Genomic DNA, 10979 nt, shown 5'->3' with positions numbered 1-10979 from the left:
AGGGGAACATTATCACCAAACCTATGCAAGCGTCAATATATACCTTGATGTTGCAGAAAAAAGACCATGTATTTTTTTAACCGATTTCCGAACTCTAAATGGGTGAATTTTGGCAAATTAAACGCCTTTCTGTTTAACTGTCTTTTAGCGATGACGTCAGAATGTGACGAAATTGAAGAAGAAATTGAAGCTATTGAGCGAATAGCTATTGACGCTATTCGGCCATAGCGTGGGTGTACCTAATGAAGTGGCCCATAGCATGGCTGCCTTATTAGCATCGCCAGTAAAATGTGCGGACCTAACGATCAGGACTTTCGCATCTTGTGACACTGGAGCGACTTAAATCCGTCGATTGGTAAGTGTTTGTTTCGCATTAAGGAAACACACCCGCCATATTCATTTTCACATTACAAACACCGGGTCTCAGCTCTGTTATTTTCCGTTTTTTTCGACTATTTTTCGGAACCTTTGTAGACATCATGCCTCGTGGGTGTGTTGTCGGAGGGTGTAACAACACTAACAGGGAGGGATTCAAGTTGCACCACTGGCAAGAAATCTGCCGCCAGACCCCCATTGAATGTGCCAGAGTGTCTTCACATTTGACCGGCGATGCTAAGACAGACATGGCACAGAGATGTATGGATAACCTGCAGATGCATTTGCAACGATAAAGTCAACTAAATCACAAAGGTGAGTTTTGTTGATGTTGTCGACTTATGTGCTAATCAGACATATTTGGTCGCAGCATGACTGCCAGCTAATCGATGCTAACACTAGCACTATAAAAGTGGGTGACATTCTTATCACCAGGAAGGATGAGATCACCTACCTAGGTTCCATTCGAGAGGCTAATCTTTCCTGTGATAAAATGGCAACCAAGGTGATCAAAAAGGTCAACCAAAGAACGAGATTCCTCTACAGAATCTCCTCTCTGGTCAACAAAAGCACCTCGAGGATTCTAGCGGGAACTCTCATTCAACCCTTCTTCGATTACGCTTGCACCTCCCAAAACCCTCAAATCTAGACTCCAAACATCCCAGAATAAGCTAGTCCGGTTACTTTTAGACCTCCACCCCAGATCACACCTCACTCCAACCCACTTCTCCAAAGTGGGCTGGGTCCGGGTGGAGGACCCACGCACATTTAAAAGGGAACATTATCACCAAAACTATGCAAGCGTCAATATATACCTTGATGTTGCAGAAAAAAGACCATGTATTTTTTTAACTGATTTCCGAACTCTAAATGGGTGAATTTTGGCAAATTAAACGCCTTTCTGTTTAACGGTCTGTTAGCGATGACGTCAGAATGTGACGAAATTGAAGAAGAAATTGAAGCTATTGAGCGAATAGCTATTGACGCTATTCGGCCATAGCGTGGGTGTACCTAATGAAGTGGCCCATAGCATGGCTGCCTTATTAGCATCGCCGGTAAAATGTGCGGACCAAACGATCAGGACTTTCGCATCTTGTGACACTGGAGCGACTTAAATCCGTCGATTGGTAAGTGTTTGTTTCGCATTAAGGAAACACACCCGCCATATTCATTTTCACATTACAAACACCGGGTCTCAGCTCTGTTATTTTCCGTTTTTTTGACTATTTTTTCGGAACCTTTGTAAACATCATGCCTCGTGGGTGTGTTGTCGGAGGGTGTAACAACACTAACAGGGAGGGATTCAAGTTGCACCACCGGCAAGAAATCTGCCGCCAGACCCCCGTTGAATGTGCCAGAGTGTCTTCACATTTGACCGGCGATGCTAAGACAGACATGGCACAGAGATGTATGGATAACCTGCAGATGCATTTGCAACCATTAAGTCAACGAAATCACAAAGGAGAGTTTTGTTGATGTTATATATATATATATATATATATATATATATATATATATATATATATATATATATATATATATATATACCAAAGGCATATCGACAAAAACAGACTCAAATAGCAGCGGGCTGATTGACACCAGGTGTGGTAATGTGCCAATCAGCCGCAGCTGAGGGGAAAACAGCAACTTGAGGGTTGCAGGTTCGATTCCCGCTTGTGCCATCCTAGTCACTGCCGTTGTGTCCTTGGGCAAGACACTTTACCCACCTGCTCCCAGTGCCACCCACACTGCTTTAAATGTAACTTAGATATTGGGTTTCACTATGCAAAGCGCTTTGAGTCACTTGAGAAAAAGCGCTATATAAATATAATTCACTTCAATTCACAAAAACTAAAACACAAACAAACTGTCAGTGGCAAGCCTGACATGTTAAATTGTAACACGGTAAATATAACAGAATATAAAGTTAACATTCATATTAAACCCAGCATACACAACTTCAGTTTACAATATCTGTTTATAGCCAAATGTGTATTTTTGTTTCTTACAGTAAGTTACATTCATTTTAATATCCTGGTTATCGATGGTACGAACGGCGGTCCAGCATCTCCGAGACCACATGCTGTGTCTGAGGCGTCCCCGAAAGGTTTTGCTTTCCTAACCCCTCCACTGATCCCCATTGCCTGCGCGCGGGCCAATCAGAGCCCACCCACACACTCACTCATTATCCCCGCTGGCCTGCGACATGACACGGGAACAAAGTAGACATTAAGCAACATTAAACCCTGGGATGGAAGTCATCAGGAGGCCGTTATCTCTTAATGAAGGCAAACACATGCGCGGCGATACACACAGCCACTAATCAATAGAGGCCCCTGTCCCGGACAAAGGGGGGAGGCGTGGGGGGGTCCGTGTACACCCCCGCCCCCCTAGTCTACTCGCCGAAAGGGGAAATCAATTAGAATGTCGGCTTCTTTCAGTCCATTTGCAACAATGGCGTGTTCATTGAAGATCATTTGTGCTCTGGTCACTAAGACGACACATGGCTCAGGTCCAAGTGTCCTGGTGGGATGGACACTTTTAGGGGGGGGTGCTTGGTGGATATGTTCAGGACACTTTTAGGGGGGGTGCTTGGTGGACATGTTCAGGACACTTTTAGGGGGGGTGCTTGGTGGACATGTTCAGGACACTTTTAGGGGGGGTGCTTGGTGGACATGTTCAGGACACTTTTAGGGGGGGTGCTTGGTGGACATGTTCAGGACACTTTTAGGGGGGGTGCTTGGTGGACATGTTCAGGACACTTTTAGGGGGGGTGCTTGGTGGACATGTTCAGGACACTTTTAGGGGGGGTGCTTGGTGGACATGTTCAGGACACTTTTAGGGGGGGTGCTTGGTGGACATGTTCAGGACACTTTTAGGGGGGGTGCTTGGTGGACATGTTCAGGACACTTTTAGGGGGGGTGCTTGGTGGACATGTTCAGGACACTTTTAGGGGGGGTGCTTGGTGGACATGTTCAGGACACTTTTAGGGGGGGTGCTTGGTGGACATGTTCAGGACACTTTTAGGGGGGGTGCTTGGTGGACATGTTCAGGACACTTTTAGGGGGGGGTGCTTGGTGGACATGTTCAGGACACTTTTAGGGGGGGGTGCTTGGTGGACATGTTCAGGACACTTTTAGGGGGGGTGCTTGGTGGACATGTTCAGGACACTTTTAGGGGGGGTGCTTGGTGGACATGTTCAGGACATTTTACTAAGGATGCTTATTGGACACGTTTAGGACACTATTAAGGATGCTTTTTGGACACGTTTAGGACACTATTAAGGATGCTTATTGGACACGTTTAGGACACTATTAAGGATGCTTTTTGGACACGTTTAGGACACTATCAAGGATGCTTATTGGACACGTTTAGGACACTATTAAGGATGCTTATTGGACACGTTTAGGACACTATTAAGGATGCTTATTGGACACGTTTAGGACACTATTAAGGATGCTTATTGGACACGTTTAGGACACCCTAGTAAGGATGTTTAGTGGATACTTTAAGGACACTACTAAGGATGCTTATTGGACATTTTTAGGACACTATTAAAGATGCTTAATGGACACTTTTAGGACACTATTAAGGATAATTATTGGACACTTTAAGGACACTATTAAGGATGCTATTTGGACATATACAGGATACTTTACTAAGGATACTTATGGGACATTTTTAGGACACTATTAAAGATGGTAAATGGACACTTTAAGGAGACTAATAAGGATGATTTTTGGACATGTACAGGACACTTTATTAAGGATGCTTGTTGGACACGTTTAGGACACTATCAAGGATACTTGGTGGACATGTTCAGGACACTTTACTAAGGATGCTTATCGGACACATTTAGGACACCCTAGTAAGGATGCTTAGGGGATACTTTCAGGACACTATTAAGGATGCTTATTGGACAGTTTTAGGACACTATTAAGGATGCATATTGAACACTTTAAGGACACTATTAAGGATGCTTAGTGGACATGTACTGGACACTTTACTAAGGATACTTATCAGACACGTTTAGGACACACTAATAAGGATGTATAGTGGATACTTTAAGTACACTATTTAGGATGCTTATTGGACACTTTAAGGATGCTTAGTGGACATGTAGCGGACACTTTACTAAGGATGCTTATTGGACACATTTAGACACCCAAGTAAGGATGTTTATTACATACTTTAAGGACACATATTAAGGATGTTTATTGGACACTTTAAGGACACTATTAAGGATGCTTAGTGGACACGTTTAGGACACTATCAAGGATGCTTAGTGGACATGTTCAGGACACTATCAAGGATGCTTATTGGACACGTTTAGGACACTATTAAGGATGCTTATTGGACACGTTTAGGACACTATTAAGGATGCTTAGTGGACACGTTTAGGACACTATCAAGGATGCTTATTGGACACGTTCAGGACACTATCAAGGATGCTTATTGGACACGTTTAGGACACTATTAAGGATGCTTATTGGACACGTTTAGGACACTATTAAGGATGCTTATTGGACACGTTTAGGACACTATTAAGGATGCTTATTGGACACGTTTAGGACACTATCAAGGATGCTTATTGGACACGTTTAGGACACTATCAAGGATACTTGGTGGACATGTTCAGGACACTTTTAGGGGGGGTGCTTGGTGGACATGTTTAGGACACTTTACTAAGGATGCTTATCGGACACGTTTAGGACACTATCAAGGATGCTTATTGGACACGTTTAGGACACTATTAAGGATGCTTATTGGACACGTTTAGGACATTATTAAGGATGCTTAGTGGATACTTTAAGGACACTATTAAGGATGCTTAGTGGACACGTTTAGGACACTATTAAGGATGCTTATTGGACACGTTTAGGACATTATTAAGGATGCTTAGTGGATACTTTAAGGACACTATTAAGGATGCTTAGTGGACATGTTCAGGACACTTTACTAAGAATCCTTATTGGACACATTTAGGACACCCTAGTAAGGATGCTTGGGGGATACTTTAAGGACACTATTAAGGATGCTGATTGGAGAGTTTTAGGACACTATTAAAGACGCGTTTTGAACATGTAGAGGATACTTTACTAAGGATACTTATTGGACATTTTTAGGACACTATTAAGGACACTATTTAGGACACTATTAAGGACACTATTAAAGATGCTTAATGGACACTTTAAGGACACTATTAAGGATGCATATTTACACTTTAAGGACACTATTAAGGATGCTTTTTGGACATGTTCAGGACACTTTACTAAGGATGCTTATCGGACACATAGAGTACACCCTAGTAAGGATGTTTAGGGGATACTTTAAGGACACTATTAAGGATGCTTATTGGACATTTTTAGGACAATATTAGGATACTTATTGGACATTTTTAGGACACTGTTAAAGATGCTAAATGGACACTTTAAGGAGACTATTAAGGATGCTTATTGGACATTTTTAGGACAATATTAGGATACTTATTGGACATTTTTAGGACACTGTTAAAGATGCTAAATGGACACTTTAAGGAGACTATTAAGGATGAATATTGAAAACTTTAAGGACACTATTAAGGATGCATATTGAACACTTTAAGGACACTATTAAGGATGCTTAGTGGACATGTTCAGGATACTTTACTAAGGATGCTTATTGGACACATTTAGACACCCTAGTAAGGATGTTTATTAGGTACTTTAAGGAAACTACTAAGGATGCTTATTGGACAGTTTTAGGACACTATTAAGGATGCTTATTGGACAGTTTTAGGACACTATTAAGGATGCTTATCGAACACATTTAGGACACCCTAGTAAGGATGCTTAGTGGACACATTTAGACACCCTAGTAAGGATGTTTATTAGATACTTTAAGGACACATATTAAGGATGCTTATTGGACACTTTTAGGACGCTATTAAGGATGCTTATTGGACACGTTTAGGACACTATTAAGGATGCTTATTGGACACGTTTAGGACATTATTAAGGATGCTTAGTGGATACTTTAAGGACACTATTAAGGATGCTTAGTGGACATGTTCAGGACACTTTACTAAGAATCCTTATTGGACACATTTAGGACACCCTAGTAAGGATGCTTGGGGGATACTTTAAGGACACTATTAAGGATGCTTATTGGAGAGTTTTAGGACACTATTAAAGACGCGTTTTGAACATGTAGAGGATACTTTACTAAGGATACTTATTGGACATTTTTAGGACACTATTAAGGACACTATTTAGGACACTATTAAGGACACCATTAAAGATGCTTAATGGACACTTTAAGGACACTATTAAGGATGCATATTTACACTTTAAGGACACTATTAAGGATTCTTTTTGGACATGTTCAGGACACTTTACTAAGGATGCTTATCGGACACATAGAGTACACCCTAGTAAGGATGTTTAGGGGATACTTTAAGGACACTATTAAGGATGCTTATTGGACATTTTTAGGACAATATTAGGATACTTATTGGACATTTTTAGGACACTGTTAAAGATGCTAAATGGACACTTTAAGGAGACTATTAAGGATGCTTATTGGACACTTTAAGGACACTATTAAGGATGCTTAGTGGACATGTTCAGGATACTTTACTAAGGATGCTTATTGGACACATTTAGACACCCTAGTAAGGATGTTTATTAGGTACTTTAAGGAAACTACTAAGGATGCTTATTGGACAGTTTTAGGACACTATTAAGGATGCTTATCGAACACATTTAGGACACCCTAGTAAGGATGCTTAGTGGACACATTTAGACACCCTAGTAAGGATGTTTATTAGATACTTTAAGGACACATATTAAGGATGCTTATTGGACACTTTTAGGACACTATTAAGGATGCTTATTGGACACGTTTAGGACACCCAAGTAAGGATGCTTAGTGGATACTTTAAGGACACTATTAAGGATGCTTATTGGACATGTTCAGGACACTTTACTAAGGATGCTTATTGGACACGTTTAGGACACTATTAAGGATGCTTATTGGACACGTTTAGGACACTATTAAGGATGCTTATTGGACACGTTTAGGACACTATTAAGGATGCTTATTGGACACGTTTAGGACACTATCAAGGATGCTTATTAGACACGTTTAGGACACCCTAGTAAGGATGCTTAGGGGATACTTTAAGGACACTATTAAGGATGCTTATTGGACAGTTTTAGGACACTATTAAGGATGCATATTGAACACTTTAAGGACACTATTAAGGATGCTTAGTGGACATGTACTGGACACTTTACTAAGGATACTTATCAGACACGTTTAGGACACCCTAATAAGGATGTATAGTGGATACTTTAAGTACACTATTTAGGATGCTTATTGGACACTTTAAGGATGCTTAGTGGACATGTAGAGGACACTTTATTAAGGATGCTTATTGGACACATTTAGACACCCTAGTAAGGATGTTTATTACATACTTTAAGGACACATATTAAGGATGTTTATTGGACACTTTAAGGACACTATTAAGGATGCTTATTGGACAGTTTTAGAACAGTATTATTGATGCTTATTGGACACTTTAAGGACACTATTAAGGATGCTTGTTGGACAGTTTTAGGACAATATTAAGGATGCTTATTGGACAATTTTAGGACACTATTAAGGTTGCTAAGTGGACATGTGCAGGACACTTTACTAAGTATGCTTATTGGACAGTTTTAGTACACTATTAAGGATGATATTGGACACTTTAAGGACACTATTAAGGATGCTAATTAGACACGTTTAGGATACTATTAAGGATGCTTATTGGACACTTCAAGGACATTATTAAGAATGCTTATTGGACACTTTTAGGACACTATTAAGGATGCTTAGTGGACATGTACAGGACACTTTATTAAGAATGCTTATTGGACACATTTAGACACCCTAGTAAGGATGTTTATTAGATACTTTAAGGACACTATTAAGGATGCTTATTGGACACTTTTAGGACACTATTAAGGATGCTTATTGGACACTTTAAGGACACTATTAAGAATGCTTATTGGACACTTTAAGGACACTATTAAGAATACTTATTGGACAGTTTTAGGACACTATTAAGAATGCTTTGTCAGGCTTGCTACTGACAGTTTGTTGGTGTTTTAGTTTTTCCTCTGTGTGTGTGTTGAGTATTTCCTGTTTTTAATTCCCGTCAGCGCTCTTATTTTGTCTGTTTCCTGTGTTTCTCCCTGAGCGCTTTTTCCCCTCAGCTGTGGCTGATTGGCACCTGAACACACCTGGTGTCAATCAGCCCGCACCTAATTTAACCTGCCTCCCCATCCAGTCTGGCCTGGATTACTGTCAATGTCATGTGTCGTTGCTACCTGTCGCGTCGTATCATATCGAGTCAATGCAGCGTTGTGGTAAGCTATATTTAATAGTGGTTTGCAGCTTATTGTCTTTTGTTTCCTGCTTCCAAGTTTGTTTTCTTATTGTAGGTACGACTCCTGTTTCCTGCTCGATACCTGCTAGCTTCCACGCTAGGCCTTTTTGTTTGTTGTCCGCCCACGTGCGCGCTTTTTGTTGTACTCTTTGTTTGTTTTTGTCTCAGTGTTTTAAATTAAATCAAGTTTTCCTGCAAAATGCCTCCCTCCATCTCTGCATCTTGGGGTTCGTCACAAACTAACTCTGACATGCTTAATGGACACTTTTAGGACACTATTAAGGATGTTTATTGTACACTTTAAGGATACTATTAAGGATGCTTAGTGTACATGTACAGGACACTTTACTAAGGATGCTAGATAGATAGATAGATATTTAGATGGATGGATGGATGGATAGATAGATAGATATTGTTGGAAAAATTATGTGTAAGTTATCACACAATTTTAATATGTTTAAAGTCTGTTGCTATAGTTATTAGCTATTGTGTTTAAGCTGTACTTTTTCTATCTGTGCAAGGACAAAATGTATTGTCCAAAGGGTGGCCTCAGCCGCAGATTTTATCTTTGCTTTAGCCCGTTAACAGCCAAGGACTTCAAGGACCTCAACGTAGATAAGCCGGCAGCATGCAGACGAAGCAGAGACAAGGTGAAATCACAAGGCCCCCAGCACATTCCGTCATGGATGATAAATGTGACCTCTCCGCCCTGAGATTGGTAGTTTGGGTGTTTAAACCCCGGCCGAGTCATACCGAAGACTATAAAAAAAATGGGACCCATTGCCTCCCTGCTTGGCACTCAGCATCAAGGATTGGAATTGGGGGTTAAATCAACATAAATGATTCCCGGGCGCGGCACCACTGCTGCCCACTGCTCCCCTCAGTTCCCAGGGGTTGCTCAAGGGGATGGGTCAAATACAGAGGACACATTTCACCACACTTAGTCTGTGTGTGACATTTATTGGAACTTTAACTTAACTTAACTCCTGAATAAATATATGGACGTGGGAACTGTACATTAGAGCGTAGGGCGAGACTGTGACTAAGTGTGCAGCTCCATGCGTTCTCCTCATGAGCTATATTGAACTCTGTCTCTGTATGATTCCTTGCTATCTGTCTGTTTAATAAATGTCATCAGTTTTTGAACCTGACGATAGATGGATGGATGGATGGATGGATGGATGGATTTGGGTGGGTAGATAGATGGATGGATGGATGGATGGATGGATTTGGGTGGGTAGATAGATGGATGGATGGATGGATGGATAGATAGATGGATGGATGGATTTGGGTGGGTAAAAGATAGATAGATAGATAGATGGATAGATAGATAGATAGATAGATAGATAGATAGATAGATAGATAGATAGATAGATAGATAGATGGATAGATGGATAGATAGATAGATAGATAGATAGATAGATAGATAGATAGATAGATAGATAGATAGATAGATAGATAGATTTGGGTGGGTAGATAGATGGATGGATATGGATGATGGATAGATAGATAGATAGATAGATAGATAGATAGATAGATAGATAGATAGATAGATAGATAGATAGATGGATAGATGGATAGATGGATAGATAGATAGATAGATAGATAGATAGATAGATAGATAGATAGATAGATAGATAGATAGATAGATAGAACTTTATTGATTCCTTCAGGAAAGTTCCCTCAGGGAAATTAAAATTCCAGCATCAGTGTACAGAATTGAGATAGAATTTAAAAAGTAAATATTAAATATATATTATTATTGTTATAAAACGCACCAGATATTTTTGTTTTATAGTCCAAAAAAATGTGTAAGTTTCCTACCTTTTATTTTTACAGGAAACCTTTGGCCACCGAGGTGCCAGTTTTTATTTATAATGTAAAAATGTACGCTGTTTTTTTTTACGGCGTTACTTTAAATGTAAAACTATTATTTTTACAGTAAAATTCTGGCGACGGAAATACCAATTTTTTATTTTTTATTTTTTTTTTACCATAAAATCGACTTTTGCGTACCGGTAAATGGACAAACAGTACCACCGCTATTTTTTGCAGCATCGCGTGGACATCGGGGGCGGTACCTCTGGATTGGCAGACCGGGGTGGTGGTCCCTCTCTTTAAGAAGGGGGACCGGAGGGTGTGTTCCAACTATGGTGGGATCACACTCCTCAGCCTTCCCGGTAAGGTT

This window comes from Nerophis ophidion, linkage group LG03 (assembly GCF_033978795.1).
Source record: "Nerophis ophidion isolate RoL-2023_Sa linkage group LG03, RoL_Noph_v1.0, whole genome shotgun sequence".
NCBI lineage: Eukaryota > Metazoa > Chordata > Actinopteri > Syngnathiformes > Syngnathidae > Nerophis > Nerophis ophidion.
This window is presented reverse-complemented; position numbering follows the sequence as displayed.